Raw genomic sequence first — 18,064 nt, 5'->3', positions numbered from 1 at the left:
TCCACTGCTTCTGGAGGGTTGTTGTTGTTGTTGCTGTTGTTGTTGGATAGGACAGAGAGAAATCAAGAGAGGAGGGGAAGACAGAGAGGAGGAGAGAAAGACAGACACCTGCAGACCTGTTTCACCACTTTTGAGGTGACCCCCCCTGCAGGTGGGGAGCCAGGGGCTCAAACCAGGGTCCTTATGTTGGTCCTTGTGCTTCGCGCCATGTGCGCTTAACCCACTGTGCTACCGCCCAGCCCCTCAGAAGATATTTTCTTTTTTTAAAAATATTTATTCATTTTCCCCTTTTTATATCCCTTGTTTTCATTGTTGTAGTCAGAAGATATTTTCTAGCACCACTTGCCATTAAGTATGGTGATAGAATAAGTTTTGCTCACTCAGTTATAGGGGCTAATGAATGTAAGTGTCTTTAAAGGAAAATGTTTTAATTGTCTCTTGCTTGATAAAACAAACAAACACACACACACACACACAAAACCCAAACAAACAACAACAACAAAAAAACTACTCCAAAGCTAACTACCTGGAAACAACAAACATGTTTCTCAAAGTTCCTATATGTCGGGGAAACCAGACTTTACTCTGTTGCTCTGTGGTTCTTTCTTAGGAGGTTGCAGTAAAGGTGTTAGCTGGGACTGCCATGATCTCAAGCCTCCATGGAGGGGGGATTTGCATCTGAGCTTACTCATATGATGATTGTCAGGTCTCAAAACATCCACTTCCAGATTTACTCACACTAGGCTTTGCCCAGTTCAGCCTCTTGATACGGTCACTGGATGCACCCAGAACATGTCATTCACAAGAAAGGGCAATCAAACAATAAGACAAAAACAGTATCATTATCATTGTGTTCAACCTCATCCTCATCCCCATCATCATTATTGAGAAAGACCAGAGCACTTCTTTGCCTTTTATACAGTGCTCAGTTTTTTTTTTTAATATTTACTTATTCCCTTTTGTTGCCTTTGTTTTTTATTGTTGTAGTTATTATAGTTGTTGTTATTGATGTCCTCATTGTTGGATAGGACAGAGAGAAATGGAGAGAGGAGGGGAAGACAGAGAGGGGGAGAGAAAGACAGACACCTGCAGACCTGCTTCACCACCTAGGAAGCAACCCCCCTGCAGGTGGGGAGCCGGGGGCTCGAACTGGGATCCTTATGCTGGTCCTTTCACTTTGTACCACATGAGCTTAACCCGCTGCACTAGCCCCCGACTCCCCAGAACTCAGTTTTATGCAAACCAAGGGCTCATGCCTGCAAGGTGCTCTGTTACATAGGGCACCTCCTCAGTCCGAACTTTCAGGTTTCTATTTTATTTTATGAGAGAAAGACCTGAGTCAGTATAAACCTCCATTATATGTGGTGGTGTGCATCAAATCTGGAGTCCTGTGTACAAGTTCTGTGCTTTAACCTTGGAAAAGAAAAGTGACCCTGGTGGTACCAGGGTCTTACGATAAGTGATTTCTTTTTTTTTTTAAATTTATTTCTTTATTGGGGAATTAATGTTTTACATTCAACAGTAAATACAATAGTTTGTACATGCATAACATTCCCCAGTTTCCCATTTAACAATACAACCCCCACTATGTCATTTATCATCCTTCATGGACCTGTATTCTCCCCACCCACCCACCTCAGAGTCTTTTACTTTGGTGCAATATGCCAATTCCATTTCAGGTTCTACTTGTGTTTTCTTTTCTGATCTTTTTTTTCAACTTCTGCCTGAGAGTGAGATCATCCCATATTCATCCTTCTGTTTCTGACTTATTTCACTCAACATGATTTTTTTCAAGGTCCATCCAAGATCGGCTGAAAACAGTGAAGTCACCATTTTTTACAGCTGAGTAGTATTCCATTGTGTATATATACCACAACTTGCTCAGCCACTCATCTGTTGTTGGACACCTGGGTTGCTTCCAGGTTTTGGCTATTACAAATTATGCTGCCAAGAACATATGTGTACACAGATCTTTTTGGGTGGGTGTGTTGGGTTCCGTAGGATATATCTCCAGGAGAGGAATTGCAGGATCATAGGGTAGGTCCATTTCTAGCCTTCTGAGAGTTCCCAGACTGTTCTCCACAGAGGTTGGACCAATTGACATTCCCACCAGCAGTGTAGGAGGGTTCCTTTGACCCCACACCCTCTCCAGTATTTGCTGCTGTTACCTTTTCTGATGTATGACATTCTCACAGGAGTGAAGTGGTATCTCATTGTTGTCTTGATTTGCATTTCTCTGACAATCAGAGACTTGGAGCATTTTTTCATGTGTTTCTCGGCCTTTTGGATCTCTTCTGTGGTGAATATTCTGTCCAAGTCCTCCCCCCATTTTTGGATGGGGTTATTTGTTGTCTTGTTGTTGAGTCTGGCAAGCTCTTTATATATGTTGGTTATTAAACTCTTATCTGATGTATGGCATGTAAAGATCTTCTCCCATTCTGTGAGGGGTCTCTTGGTTTGGGTAGTGGTTTCTTTTGCTGTGAAGAAGCTTTGTAATTTGATGTAGTCCCATAGGTTTATACTTGCCTTAGTCTTTTTTGTAATTGGATTCGTTTCATTGAAAATGTCTTTAAAATTTATGCGGAAAAGAGTTCTGCCAATATTTTCCTCTAAGTATTTGATAGTTTGTGGTCTAACATCCAAGTCCTTGATCCACTTGGAATTTACTTTTGTATTTGGTGAAATACAGTGATTCAGTTTCATTCTTCTGCATGTTTCAACCCATTGTTTCCAACACCATTTGTTGAAGAGACTCTGCTTTCCCCATGTAATAGTCTGGGCCCCTTTGTCAAAGATTAGATGTCCATAGGTTTGGGGCCTCATTTCTGGGCTCTCAATTCTATTCCACTGGTCAGTGTGTCTATTCATGTTCCAGTACCAAGCAGTCTTGATGACAATGGCCCTATAATACAGTTTGAGATCTGGGAGTGTGATGCCTCTGGTTCTGTTCTATTTTCTCAAGATTGTTTTGGCAATTCTAGGTCTTTTCTGGTTCCAGATAAACATTTGTAGCATTTGTTCTATTCTCCTAAAAAATGTGCTTGGGATCTTGATGGGGATAGCATTAATGTAGATGGCTCTGGGTAATATATTCATTTTGATGATGTTAATTCTTCCAACCCATGAACATGGAATATCTTTCCACTTCTTTGTGTCTTTTTCAATTTCTTTGAGTAGTGACTCATAATTTTCAGTATACAAGTCTTTCACTTCCTTGGTTAGGTTTACTCCTAGATATTTTATTGTTTTTGTTGCTATAGTAAAAGGAATTGATTTCTGGATTTCAATTTCTTCTAACTTAGTGTTTGCATAGAGGAATGCCACTGACTTTTGAATGTTAATTTTATAGCCTGACACCTTACTATTGCCTGATGACTTCCAAAAGCTTCTTGCTGGAATCGTTAGGTTTTTCTATGTATACTATCATGTCATCTGCAAATAGGGAGAGTTTGACTTCTTCTCTTCCAATCTGTATCCCTTTAATTCCTTGATCTTGCCTGATTGCTATGGCAAGAACTTCCAACACTGTGTTGAATAGTAATGGTGATAGTGGGCATCCCTGTCTAGTACCTGATCTGAGTGGAAATGCTTCCAGTTTTTCACCATTGAGTATGATGTTGGCTGTAGGTTTGCTATATATAGACTCCACTATCTTCAGGAATTTTCCATCTATTCCCATTTTTTGTAGTGTTTTGATCATAAAGGGATGTTGTATTTTGTCAAAGGCTTTCTCTGCATCTATTGATATGACCATGTGGTTTTTGGTCTTGCTTTTGTTGATGTGGTGGATCACATTGATTGATTTACGTATATCAAACCAACCTTGCATGCCTGGGATAAACCCCACTTGGTCATGATGAACAATCTTTTTGATAGACTGCTGTATCCGGTTGGCTAGAATTTTGTTCAATATTTTCGCATCTATGTTCATCAGAGATATTGGTCTGTAGTTTTCTTTTTTGGTTGTGTCCCTGTCTGCTTTTGGTATCAGGGTGATGTTGGCTTCATAGAAGCTGGCAGGGAGTATTCCAGTTTCTTCAATCTTCTGGAAGACTTTTAAAAGAAGAGGTATTAGTTCTTCTTTGAAGGTTTTGTAGAATTCATTTGTAAAACCATCTGGTCCAGGACTTTTATTTTTGGGGAGATTTTTGATAACTGTTTCAATTTCATTAGCTGTGATGGGCCTGTTCATGTTATCCACTTCCTCTTTACTTAGTTTTGGAAGTTGGTAGGTATCTAGGAAATGGTGCATTTCTTCCAGGTTCTCTAGTTTGGTGACATATAGTTGTTCATAGAAGCCTTGCATGATATGTTGAATTTCTGCAGTGTCTGTTGTGATATCTCCTCTTTCATTTACTATCCGATTTATTTGGGTCTTCTCCCTTTTTTGTTTTGTGAGTCTGGCTAAAGCTTTGTCGATTTTGTTTACTCTTTCGAAGAACCAACATTTACTTTCGTTGATCTTTTGTATGGTTTTCCTATTCTCAATGTTATTTATTTCTGCCCTAACTTTAGTGATTTCTGACCTTCTCGTTGCTTTAGGGTTCCTTTGTTGTTCACAATAAGTGATTTCACTGCTCCTAGGTCAACTTTCTCTCTCTCTTTCTTTGTTCCTTCCTTCCTTCCTTCCTTCCTTTCTTTCTCTCTCTCTTTATTTCTTTTAAAAACATTTTTTAAATTTTATTTATAAAATGGAAATATTGACAAGATCATAGGGTAAGAGGAGTACATTTCTACACAATTCCCACCACCAGAACTCCATATCCCATCTCCTCCCTTGGAAGCTCTCCTATTCTTTATACCTCTGAGAGTATGGACCCAGGATCATTATGGGGTGCAGAATTTGGGAGGTCTGGCTTCTGTAATTGCTTCTCTGCTAAACGTGAGCATTGACAGGTCGATCCATACTCCTAGCCTGTCTCTCTCTTTCCCTAGTGGGGCGGGGCTCTGGGGAAGCGGGGCTGCAGGACACATTGGTGTGGTTGTCGGTCCAGGGAAGTCTGGTTGGCATCATGGTAGCATCTGGAACCTGGTGGTTGAAAAAGAGTTAAGATATAAAGCCAAACAAATTGTTGACTAATCATGAACCTAAAGACAAGAATATTGCAGATGAAGATTTGGGGTCTCCGTTTTGGGAAAAAGCTAGTAGGTCTATTTTAGGTATATTCCAGGAGGCCCATGACCCTACTAATTTTTGCCTGAGCCTGAAATTAATATGCAGGTGACCTAAGTTATTATCTGGGGAGATGGTGTCATAGTTGGAAAAAGGACTAGAAAACTGGATCAGGGAAGAGAATAGCTCCCAAATGTGGGAAAAGTATATAAATATTGTTAACTGTAAACCACATTGGTTTGGTCTGTAGCTCATAGTCAGCACAGGAGCCTATGTAACCTCTGCATCCTCTGCATGTAGGTCTGAGCTTGCTTTCTGTGGTCACAGGTAGGAACATTCCAGGCTGCACTAATTTCAGGACCCATCATCCTTGGGTGATAGATAGAGTATGTTGTCCAACCTCCCTTGGGAGAATGGAACATTCCCTACCATTGTTGATCCATATTGAGAGCAAGATCCTATAGGGTCCCACAAAGGGGTCCATTATGACCAGTAACAGTGGAGAGAGGGGTCTTTTAGAGGTCTAGGCCCATGATGTCTGTGTGGGAATCTCAGGACTTCCTGACCAGGGCCCCAGGTGATGGGGTGGCCTGGTATTGACTAAAGAGTCATCATTAAAATATGCCAGTCTTTTGCCCTTGTTTAGCTTTGTAGTCCTTACTTTATCTGACAAGGTTAGCTTTGGAGTGATTTAGGGACATACAATAGGAGGCAGGTGAGGAGGGTATCTAGGTCTAGGTAGAAACTATTTGATTAGATACTTTATGGTGTCTTTTTAGGTCTTTCTGCTTGCTTGCTACAATTATTGACTCACTGTAAACTACTGTGAACTTTTGCTTTAAGGTATATGTTTTTCCCTAACTTCTGGATACATGTACATATGCCCTATCTCATGGGCCTTGGTCTATATCTAGGTTTTGCTGTTTGTTAAGAAATGTACCACCTTGAATGGACTTAAGGAGTCCTATGAGAAAGGAAAGGTCTCACCAGAGTAATGAAGCTGAATAGTTGACATTCCACACCTGACATCTCTGGACACAGTCCAAAGTGAAACCTGCTGAGGTGGTACTGTTTGCATTGATTGGGTAATAATGTTTTTTAAAAAAAATATTTATTTATTTACTCTTTTTTTGTTGCCCTTTTTGTTTTATTATTGTAGTTACTATAGTTATTGATGATGTTGTCATTGTTGGATAGAACATAGAGAAATGGAGAGAGGAGGGGAAGAGAGGGGGAGAGAAAGATAGACACCTGCAGACCTGCTTCACCGCTTGTGAAGTGACTCACCTGCAGGTGGGGAGATGGGGCTCGAACCAGGATCCTTATGCCGGTTCTTGCGCTTTGCGTCACATGAGCTTAACCCGCTGCGCTACCACCCAACTCCCAATAATGCTTTTTTTTTTTTTTTAAAGAAATAAAGGCATTCTAGTCTGGATGGTAAATCAAAACTATTGCACACACACACACACACACACACACAGAGACGATTTTTTAGGGTTTCATACATGTAGACTCCACCACTCCTGGTGGACTCCTTTTTCCTTTCTTTCTTTCTCTCTTTCTTTCTTTCTTTCTTTCTTTCTTTCTTTCTTTCTTTCTTTCTTTCGTTCTTTCTCTCTTTCCCTCTTTCTTTCTTTCTTTCTTTTTTCAGTCATAGAAACAGATGAAGGAAAGAAGGACAGGGAGAAAGAGAGAAGAGACCCCACATCACTGGTTGTGAAACTTCTCCATGGGCTCAAACCTGGGCTTCTCATGCATGGCAGAGTGTGTGTTCTAGTGGGTGTGCTATCTCCTGAACACTGGTTAAAATTATTTTTGGGGGGTGTGGAGGGTAGATAGCATAATAGTTATGCAAAGAGACTCTCATGCCTAAAGCTCCAAAGTCCCAGGTTCAATCCCCCACACCACCATAAGCCAGAGCTGAACAGTGCTCTGGTTAAAAAATAAGTAAATAGGGAGTCGGGCTTTAGCGCAGCGGGTTAAGCGCAGGTGGCGCAAAGCACAAGGACCGGCATAAGGATCCTGGTTTGAACCCCGGCTCCCCACCTGCAGGGGAGTCGCTTCATAGGCGGTGAAGCAGGTCTGCAGGTGTCTATCTTTCTCTCCTCCTCTCTGTCTTCCCCTCCTCTCTCCATTTCTCTCTGTCCTATCCAAAAGCAACAACAACAATAATAACTACAACAATAAAACAACAAGGGCAACAAAAGGGAATAAATAAATAAAATAAATATTTCAAAAAAAAGTAAATAAATAAAAAATAAAATAAAATATCTTTTTATTACTGACTTTTCAGATAGAAAGACATAGACTCTATATTCCCAGAGAAGAATAAAGAATTAGGGAAGCTTCCAGTGGAGGAAAGGGACACAGAACTCTGGTGGTGGGGACTGTGTGGAAACGTACCCCTGTTACGTTACAACCTTGTTAGCCATTATTAAGTTACTAATAAAGAGAAAAGAAAAAGGAAGAGGCAGACACAGAGGGAGACAGGAGAAAACACCACAGCACTAAAGCTTCTGGTGCTGGTGGTGGCCAGGTTGGAACCTGGGTTGGCCATGGCATAGGGGGCACTCTCTCAGACTGCTATCTTGCCACCCCAAATTCTTTTTTTGTTATTGTTATTTTTCTTTACGACTTATTTATTTATTTTGGGTAGAGGCAAAGATCACTTGAGAGGGAAGGGGAAGATAAAGGAGGAGAGAAAGGGAGACACCTGCAGACATGCTTTACCTCTTGTGGTGAGTGGAGGTTCAAACCTGGATCCTCTCACACGACAGTCTATGTATTTAACTGAGTGCACCACTGCCCGTCCTACCCTCCCCCTATTCTTTTAAACAGTAAGTATTTTTCCAGATTATCGTCTTCATGTGCAAATGACCACAGCCAAAGAACTTATATGGATAACAATTTCTAGACCTGGGTACTTTGGTCTTCCACAACAGAGTCTGTGCTGAGCCTAATGATATCCCACCTTCAGAACCTCTGAAATGAGAGGAGGAAAGCAATATTCTTTTCTTTCTTTTTTTTTTCTTTTTGTAATTTCTTTATTGGGGGATTAATGTTTTACATTCAACAGTAAATACAATAGTTCATACATGCATAACATTTCCCAGTTTTCCACATAACAATACAATCCCCACTAGGTCCTCTGTCATCCTTTTTGGACCTGTACTCTCCCCCCCAAAGCAATATTCTTTTTCTCCCCCTTCCAGGCTCATCATCTCTGGGGGAATATTAGTCTTATCTCTTTTTAGTGCTCTAAAGTCAACCCTTATAATTGCTTAAGTTTGAAATACCTAAGCAGATGGCTTCTTTTGGCATGAAAGTATCCATGTTATGAAACTGTGGACAACTAGCAGAATGTATTCTTTTCTCCTCCTCCCCCAGATCCCTCCTTTGCTTGTGGCTGCTCATCCTCCACCATCACCTCTCCCTCCTCCTTTTGCTCCTTCTTCTTTTAATTGAGAGGTGCACAGGAGCACTGTTCTGCCAGTTTACTGGTCCTAGAGACAGAACTCAATGCCTCATTGGCTGGATATTTGTCTTTCTGTGTATGCAACCTAGGTTTAAACTCTACACCACATAAGATAGGCTGTGGCACCAGAGCAAACTTTGACTGCTGTGGTGCCTCTCTCTCCTTCACTCTCTCTCTTTCTATCTGAATGAGAGTAAGTGGCTTGAAATGGTGAGATTGGTATAAAAAAAAACTCAGTTTGTTTAATAATTTATTTCAATGAGAGCAATCTAAACTATCATTCTGACTTATGCAGTGAAAGAGATCAAACTTACAATCCCAGACTTGCAAGTCCTGTGCTCTACCACTGTGTCACCAAACCCTGAACCACCTTCTGGGCTCTGTGACTTTTAAAAAGTTAAAATAAAATTTATACTATGGTTCCAGAAATCAAATTTATGGTCTCCTGTGTGTGCTTTACTGCTGAAAGACCTTACCAGCCCAATTTCTTAGATGAGAGAGTGCTGCGATTGAGAGAAACAGGAAGTAAAGCACTACACCCCCATCAATGGAGTTCTAACTTGTTTTGTGTTTATTGCTCTCCTGCTTGAGATGGAACCCAGGGCCTCAGACATGCAAGGTAAGTCTTTTGTCACTGAGCAGCATCCTTGGTTTTATACTGTGTGATTTTGACTAACAACTTATTTTTATTAATTTAATATTTATTTTTGCCACCAGGTTTATCATTGGGTCTTGGTGCCTGCACTATGAGTCCACTGTTCCTAGTGACCACTTACCACTTAAATTTTTTTTATATTATTTATTTATTTATTCCCTTTTGTTGCCCTTGTTTTACTGTTGTAGTTATTATTGTTGTTGTCACTGATATTGTCGTTGCTGGATAGGACAGAGAGAAATGGAGAGAGGAAGGGAAGATAGAGAGAGGGAGAGAAAGACAGACACTTGCAGACCTACTTCACCGCCTGTGAAGCAATTCCCCTCAGGTGGGGAGCCCGGGGCTCAAACTGGGATCCTTGGGATCCTTATGCCGGTCCTTGTGCTTTGCACCACGTGCGCTATAGCCTGACTACCAATGAATCTTTTTTTTCTCTCTCTTTTTTTTTTTTTTTTGCCTCCAGGGTTATTGCTGGGGCTCAGTGCCTGCACCATGAATCCACTGCTCCTGGAGGCCATTTTTTCTTCCCCTTTTGTTGCCCTTGTTAGTAGCTTTGTTGTGATTATTATTGTTGTTGTTGATGGTGATATCGTTAGTTGTTGGATAGGACAGAGAGAAATGGAGAGAGGAGGGGAAGACAGAGAGGGGGAGACAAAGATAGACACCTGCGGACCTGCTTTACCGCCTGTTTAGTGACTCCCCTGCAGGTAGGGAGCCGGGGCTCGAACCGGGATCCTTACGCCGGTCCTTGCACTTTGCACCACGTGCACTTAACCCGCTGTGCTACTACCCGACTCCCTCCACTTTTTTTTCTTTTCTTTTCTTTCCTCTTCTATTCTTTCCTTCTCTTTTCTTTTTTCTTTTCATCCTACTTGACAGGACAAAGAGAACTTGAGAGAGATGGGGGGATAGGAAGGGAGAGGAAGAGACACCTATAGTCCTGCTTCACTGCTTGTGAAACTTCCCCTCTGCGGGTGGGAGTGGCAACTTAATTTAATTTCTTTAACTATAAAATGGATACCAAAAGTGCCTACAGAATAATATTTTTTATAAGAATGAAAAAAATATACTTACATGTAAGGAAGTAGAGTATGACACATAGGAAAAGCTCTTTATGGGGAGGTAGAGAGTCCTTTACTTAGGTATAATACACCAAAGTTAATTTATATTTTAAGATTTATTTCCTTTTACCCCCAAAACACAGAGGGATGGAGAGAAAGAGTATCATTTTGACATACATGATGCTGGGGCTTGAACTTGGGACTTCATGCTTGAGAATACAACACTTAGGCTGCTTTTTCTTTTTTAAGTTTTTTAAAAAATATTTATTCCATTTTGTTGCCCTTGTTTTATTGTTGTAGTTATTATTGTTGTTATTGATGTTGTAGTTGTTGAATAGGGTAGAGAGAAATGGAGAGAGGAGGGTAAGACAGAGAGGGGGAGAGAAAGACATCTGCATACCTGCTTCACCGCCTGTGAAGCGAATCCCCTGCAGGTGGGAAGCTGGGGGCTCGAAGTGGGATCCTTACCCTGGACCTTGCGCTTTGCACCACCTGTGCTTAACCCACTGTGCTACCGCCCGACTCCCTAGGCTGCTTATTTTTTTAATAACACTGTTTTCTAATCAAATAACAGAGAATTTGGAGGTGGCACAGTAGTGGAGTATAGGACTTGCATGCCTGAGGTCCCAAGTCTGATCTCTGTCAATGTGAGAGTGATACTCTGACTCTCTTCCTCTTTCCTTAAATAGGTAAAATTTAAAAAATAAAAAATAATTGAGGTTGGGGAGATAATATAGTAGTTATGCAAAAGACTCACATGCTTGGGACTGGGCAGTGGTGCACCTGTTTGAGTACACATATACCATGTACAAGGACCAGGGTTCAAGCCATAGGTCCCCACCTGCTGGGAAGAAGCCTCACGGGTAGAAGAGTAGTGCTGTAGGTGTGTCTTTTACTCTCTTCCCTCCTCTCTCAATTTCTGTTTGTTCTATTAAATTAAAAATAAATAAATAGGGGGCTGGGTGGTAGTGCATGAGGCTAAGGGCACATAGTCTAAATCACAAGGACGGCACAAGGATCCAGGTTCGAGCCACTGGCTCCCTACTTGTGGGGATGGGTCGCTTCACAGCCCATGAAGCAGGTCTGCAGATGTCTGTCTTTCTCTCCCCCTCTCTGTCTTCCCCTCCTCTCTCAATTTCTCTTTGTCCTATCCAACAACAATAACAGCAGTAACAATAACAATAATGGAAAAAAGATAGCCACCAGGAGTAGTGGATTTATAGTGCAGGCACTGAGCCCCAGTGATAACCCTGGAGGTAAAATAAATAAATAAATGAGTAAATAAATAAAGCAGGGGAGACGACATAATGGTTATGCAAAAGACTTTAATGCCTGAGGTTCTGAGGTCCCAGGTTCAATGCCCTGCATCACCATAAACCACAGATGAACAGTGTTCTGTTTTCTCTCTGTCTCTCTCCCTCTATCATTAAAATAAATAAATATTTAAAAATAAATTTTAAAAAGTTTAAAGTAATTGGTGGCTGGGGAGACTGCACAATGGTAGTGCACCAGATTATCATGCATGAGTTCCTTGGGACAATCCTTGCTGCCAGAGCTGAGCAATGCTCTGGTCTCTCTCTCTTTCTAGCATAAAAGTAAATAAACTTTTAAAAGAAAAAGCAATATAGGTCAAAAAGATAGCTTACCCAGTAGAGCACATAATTTACCATTAAATAGGAACTAGTTTCAACATCTTGTTTATAGCATGGGATGACCATGCAATAGGGAAACTTCTTGAGTTGTGGAGCAGTGCGATGGACCGGCGTAAGGATTCCAGTTTGAGCCCCTGGCTCCCCACCTGCAGGAGAGTCGATTCACAAGCAGTGAAGCAGGTCTGCAGGTGTCTATCCCCCCGCCCCGTCTTCCCCTCCTCTCTCCATTTCTCTCTATCCTATCCAACAACAACAACATCAATAACTATAACAATAAAAAAACAACAAGGGCAACAAAAGGGAATACATAAAATAAATATTTAAAAAACTTAAAAAACAAATCAACCCCCCCATGAACACACAAAAATGATTCTGGTACAATGGCATTGTTTATGCTAATAACAAATTGGAAAATAATCATCAATAAGGGACATTTCAAATTTATGGGAATAAATAAGACAAATCTGGAAAAAAAAAAGAAAATCCAAAGTGAGTACAAGGGGTGGGGGTATGGGGTGGCGCACCTGGCTGAGAACACATGTTACAATGTGCAAGGACCAGGTTCAAGCCCTTGTCTCCACTTGCAGGGAGGGGGAAAGCTTTGCAAGTGATTAAGCAGTGCTGCAGGTATCGCTCTGTTTCTGTCCCTCTCTATCTCCCCTTCCCTCTCAATTTCTGGCTGTCTCTATCCAATAAATAAATAAATATGAGAAAATTAAAAAATGAGTACAAGGGGCTAAAATCAGGGTGTAACTTAGGGATGTAGTTGAGTGGTAAAGCACATGCTTTGCATTACACGAGGCTCTGGGTTTGATTCCTGGAACATAGAAAAGGTATCAAAGTGTGGCAGGCTGGTTCCTTTTGGAGATTCAAGAGAATATATTATTTACTTCTTCCAACTCCTAGTGGCTATTTTTGGCTCTTTCCTTCATTCTCAAAGTGAAGTAACTTCTGACTCTTCTTCTTTCATTATTTATTTATTTGTTTATTATTTTTTTTACCAGAGCACTGCTCAGCTCTGGCTTATGGTAGTGTAGGGATTGAACCTGGGACTTGACGGAGCCTCAGGCATGAGAGTCTGTTTGCATAACCATTGTGCTATGTACCTCCACCCTGACTTTTCCTCTTTCAAATGGCATTCTAACTCTAACTTGTCCCTCATTCCTCTTATAAGGACCTTAGTAATTATCAATACATCAGGTTCACTCAGATAATCCAGGATGATCTCTCCATCTGGAGATTCTTAACTTAATCAGATCTGAAAAATCCCCTTTGCCATATAAATTAACATTCATAAACTGTATGGATTATGACTTGGATATCTTTGTAGAACCATTATAGAGCTTACTATAATTGATATTAACTCTTCACTGCATATTTGGGAGAATTCACTAGTGAATCTATCTGGGATTGAACTTTTCTTTGTGGAGAGCTTTCTGTTATTAATTTGATATCTCTATATGCTACATACCTATTCATTTGTTTTCTCTTATGTAGGAGAAATACATTACTATTCAAACTCACTGTAAGCTTGATAGCCCTGGAAACTCATTTGTTGCTATGGATATACACACTTATTCATATTTTCAGTATCTGCTTGAGTCTGTTTTAGCATTTGTGTTTTTCTAGAATTTGTCTATATCATCTAACATATCTAGCTTGTTTAAGTGTAACTATTCATAGTAGCCTCACTCTCCTTATCACCTTTATTGAGGTATTAATGACAAAACTGTTAATATTTAAAGTGTGTAATGTGAAGATTTGACATACTTACACTTTGCTAAGTGACCATAATCAAGCTAATTAACACATTCATCACCTCACATAATTACTGTGAGTATGTGGAGTGAGAAAGTCCTTATTTTAAATAAACCTTTTAAAAATCAGATTACCAAAGTTCAAGTATATAGCACAGCTTTATCAGCTGTAATCATGATGTTGTGTACTAGATCCCCAGAACTCATTCTTCTGATATGTGACAGAAAGCTTGTATTCTGACCAGCATCTACCCATAATATCCCTTTATAAACTTTTTCATTTCCTTAAGATTGGTAATTATTACCAGCCCACCCCATCATTTGGGGCCTTAGACAGGGAATCCTGGGATTCCCACATAGACATGATGGGCCTAGACCTTTAACAGATCCCTCTCTCCACTGTCACTGGCCGTCTCCATCAGGATCAACATAGTGGACCCTCTTGTAGGCCTCTACAGGACCTTGCCCTCAATGTGAAACAACAATTGTAGGGACTGCCCCATTCTTTGAAGGAAGGTTGGTTCAACACACTCTGACACTCGAGGAAGACGGGTCTGCAATGAATTCAGCCTAGAATGTTCCTAGCTAAAACCATAGATTGTGAGCTCAGACCTATAGAGATGCAGAGGTTACACAGGCTCCTGTGCTGAATATAGGCACCAAATCAAATCAGTGAGATTTACAGTTAACAATATTTATAAGCTTTTCCCATATTTGGGAGCTATTCTCTGTCATGATCCAGCTTTCTAGACCTGTTCCCAATTCTAACACCATCTCTCCAGACAATACTTTTAGTCCATCTGCATGTTAGTGGTTGGGCTCAGGCAAAAATTAATAAAATCACAGGCCCCTGGTTTATACCTAAAATAGACCCTACTAGTTTTTTCCAAAATAGAGACCCCCAAATTTTATTTGCCATATTCTTACCTTTAGGTTCCTGATTTTTAAACAGTTTGTTCTGCATTATACATACATATATTATTATTATTATTTTGTCTCCAGGGTTATTGCTGGGGCTTGGCACCTGCACTATGAATCCACTGCTCCTGGATGCCATTTTTTCCATTTTGTTGCCATTGTGGTGGTTGGTATTGTTGCTGTTCTTGGATGGGACAGATAGAAATTGAGAGAGGAGGGAGTTGGGTGGTAGCGCAGTGTGTTAAGCACAGGTGGTGCAAAGCACAAGGACCCGCGTAAGGATCCCAATTTGAGCCCCCGGCTCCCCACCTGCAGGGGAGTCACTTCACAGGCGGTGAAGCAGGTCTGCAGGTGTCTATCTTTCTCTCCCCCTCTCTGTCTTCCCCTCCTCTCTCCATTTTTCTCTGTCTTATCTAACAACAACAACATCAATTACAACAACAACAATAACTACAACAATAAAATAACTAGGGCAACAAAAGGGAATAAATAAATAATTTTTAAAAATTAAAAAAAATAAATTGAGAGAGGAGGGGAAGACAGAAAGGAGGAGAGAAAGATAGACACCTGAAGACCTGCTTCACCACTTGTGTAGCAATACCCCTGCAGCTGGGGAATCAGGGGCTTGAACCAGTATTGTTATGCTGGTCCTTGCACTTTGTGCCATGTACACTTAACCTGCTGGGCTACCACCTGGCCTCCTCTGCTTTAAATCTTAATGCTTTTTCAGCCACCAAGTTGCACCAAGATGCTACCATGATGACAACCTGACTTCCTTGGACAGAAAACCTCACCAATGTACCCTGGAACCCAACCTCTCCAGAGCCCTGCCCAACTAGGGAAAGATAGAAACAGGCAGGGAGTATGGATCGACCTGTCAATGCCCATGACCAGTGGAGAAGCAGTTACAGAAGCTAGATCTTCCACTTTCTGTACCCAATAATGATCGTGGGACTGTGCTCCCAGAGGGACAAAGAATAGGAAAGCTTCCAATGAAGGGGATGGGATGCGGAACTCTGGTGGTGGGAATTGTGTGGAATTATACTCCTCTTGTCCTATATCTTGTTGATCATTATTAAGTCAATTAAAAAAAGATTGGTAGTTATGTCCATTGTCCTATATTTTATTTATTTATTTATTTATTTATTTATTTAATCAAAAGGAAACACTGACAAAACCATAGGATAAGAGGAGTACAACTCCACACAATTCCCACCATCAGAAATCTGCATCTCATCCCCTCCCCTGATAGCTTTCTTATTCTTTATCCCTCTGGGAGTATGGACCATTAGGGGGTGCAGAAGGTGGAAGGTCTGGCTTCTGTAATTGCTACCCCACTAAACATGGGTATTGACAGGTCGATCCATACTCCCAGCCTGTCTCTCTCTTTCCCTAGTGGGGCAGGACTCGGGAAGCAGGGCTGCAGGACACATTTATGTGGTTGTCTGTCCAGGGAAGTCTGGTTGGCATCATGGTAGCATCTGGAACCTGGTGGCTGAAAAGAGAGTTAACATATAAAGCCAAACAAATTGTTGACTAATCATGAACCTAAAGGCTGGAATAGTTCATAAGAAGAGTTGGGGGGGGGGGTGGGTCTCTGTTTTGTAGATAGTCAGTAGTCCTATTTTAGTTATATTCCAAAAAGCCCATGACTATACTGGTTTTTTTTTTTTTTCTTTTTTCCCCTGAACCTGAAATCTGATATGCAGGTGGATCCAAGTTATTGTCTGGGAAGGTGGTGTCATGGCTGGGAAAAGGACCAGAAAGCTGGATCAGGGAAAAGAATAGCTCCCAAATATGGGGAAGGTGTATAAATATTGTTGACTGTAAACCTCATTGATTTGATCTGATATTCAGCATGCTTCACTTCAGGCTGTGTCCAGAGACGTCAGGCAAGGAATGTCAACCCTTCACCCTCATTACTCAGGTGAGACCTTTCCTTTCAGAAGATTCTCTAATTCCATTTCAGGTGGTTCACTTCCTAACAAAGTCCCAAAACCTAGATATAGACCAGGTCCCATGAGATAGAGCATATGCTCACATGTATCCATAAATTAGTGCAAAATATATACCTGAAAGAAAAAGTGCACAATAGTCTGCAGTTAGTCAGTATAAAGTTCATAATGAAATAGGGTCTACTTAGACTTAAATACTCTCCTCACCTACTTCCTATCACACTTCCCTTACTCACTCCAAAGCTAACCTTATCAAAGCAAGGACTGCAAAAGCTGAATAAGGGCAAGAGACTGGCATACTTTAATGATGACTCTTTAGTCACTATCAGGCCACTCCATCAGCTTGGGCCTGAGTGGGGGAGTCCTGAGATTCCCAAACAGACATGATGGGACTAGACCTTGAATAGATCCCTCTCCCTAATATTACCAGTCATCTCTATCAGGAACAACAGAATAGACCCCTTTGTGGGACCCCATAGGACCTTGCCCTCAACTTGCATCCACAATGGTAGAGAATGTTCCGTCCTCTGAAGGGAGGCTGGACAACATACTCTATGCTCCACCTGAGAAAGATGGGTCCTGAAATTGGGGTAGCTGGGAATGTTCCTACTCATGACCACAGAATGTGAGCAGAGGTCACATAGGCTCTTAAGCTGCATATGGGCCTATATTTTATTTTAATAATTCATGTGTTCTTGCCTTTCACTGTTCAGTCAACTAAAAAGTTACCATTTTTAAAAATCTGTATTGGGGGATTAGTGGTTTTACAGTAAAGAGTAAATACAGTTGTTGGTACACGTGTAAAATTTCTCAGTTTTCTGCAAAACACTGTGATCCCTGCCTAGGTCCATCATCGGCACCAGGACCTAAAAGCCCCCACCCCCAGAGTCCATTACTTTGGTGAAAGCCCCCACCCCCAGAGTCCATTACTTTGGTGAAAGCCCCCACCCCCAGAGTCCATTACTTTGGTGAAAGCCCCTACCCCCAGAGTCCATTACTTTGGTGAAAGCCCCTACCCCCAGAGTCCATTACTTTGGTGCAACACACCAAGTCCATGTTCTGCTTTGTGTTTTCCTTTCTTTTTTTTTTAATTTATTTTTTATTTAAGAAAGGAAAAATTAACAAAACCATAGGGTAGAAGGGGTACAACTCCACACAATTCCCACCACCCAATCTCCATATCCCATCCCCTCCCCTGATAAGCTTTCCCACTCTCTATCCCTCTAGGAGCATGGACCCAGGGTCATTGTGGGTTGCAGAAGGTGGAAGGTCTGGCTTCTGTAATTGCTTCCCCGCTGAACATGGGCGTTGACTGGTCGGTCCATACTCCCAGTCTGCCTCTCTCTTTCCCTAGTAGGGTGGGTCTCTGGGGAAGTGGAGCTCCAGGACACATTGGTGGGGTCTTCAGTCCAGGGAAGCCTAGCTGGCATCCTGGTGGCATCTGGAACCTGGTGGCTGAAAAGAGAGTTAACATACAA

General features: G+C 41.3%; 1 pseudogene; it reads right to left on the bottom strand.

Annotated features, from left to right (window-relative positions):
- Positions 1–13,445: 13,445 nt before the first annotated feature.
- On the bottom strand, positions 13,446–13,552 carry LOC132538549 (small nucleolar RNA U109; annotated as a pseudogene).
- Positions 13,553–18,064: the final 4,512 nt, after the last annotated feature.

Source organism: Erinaceus europaeus, chromosome 4, assembly GCF_950295315.1.
Source record: "Erinaceus europaeus chromosome 4, mEriEur2.1, whole genome shotgun sequence".
NCBI lineage: Eukaryota > Metazoa > Chordata > Mammalia > Eulipotyphla > Erinaceidae > Erinaceus > Erinaceus europaeus.
Note: the sequence above shows the minus strand (reverse complement) of the source record. Positions and strands in the feature narration are given on the sequence as shown.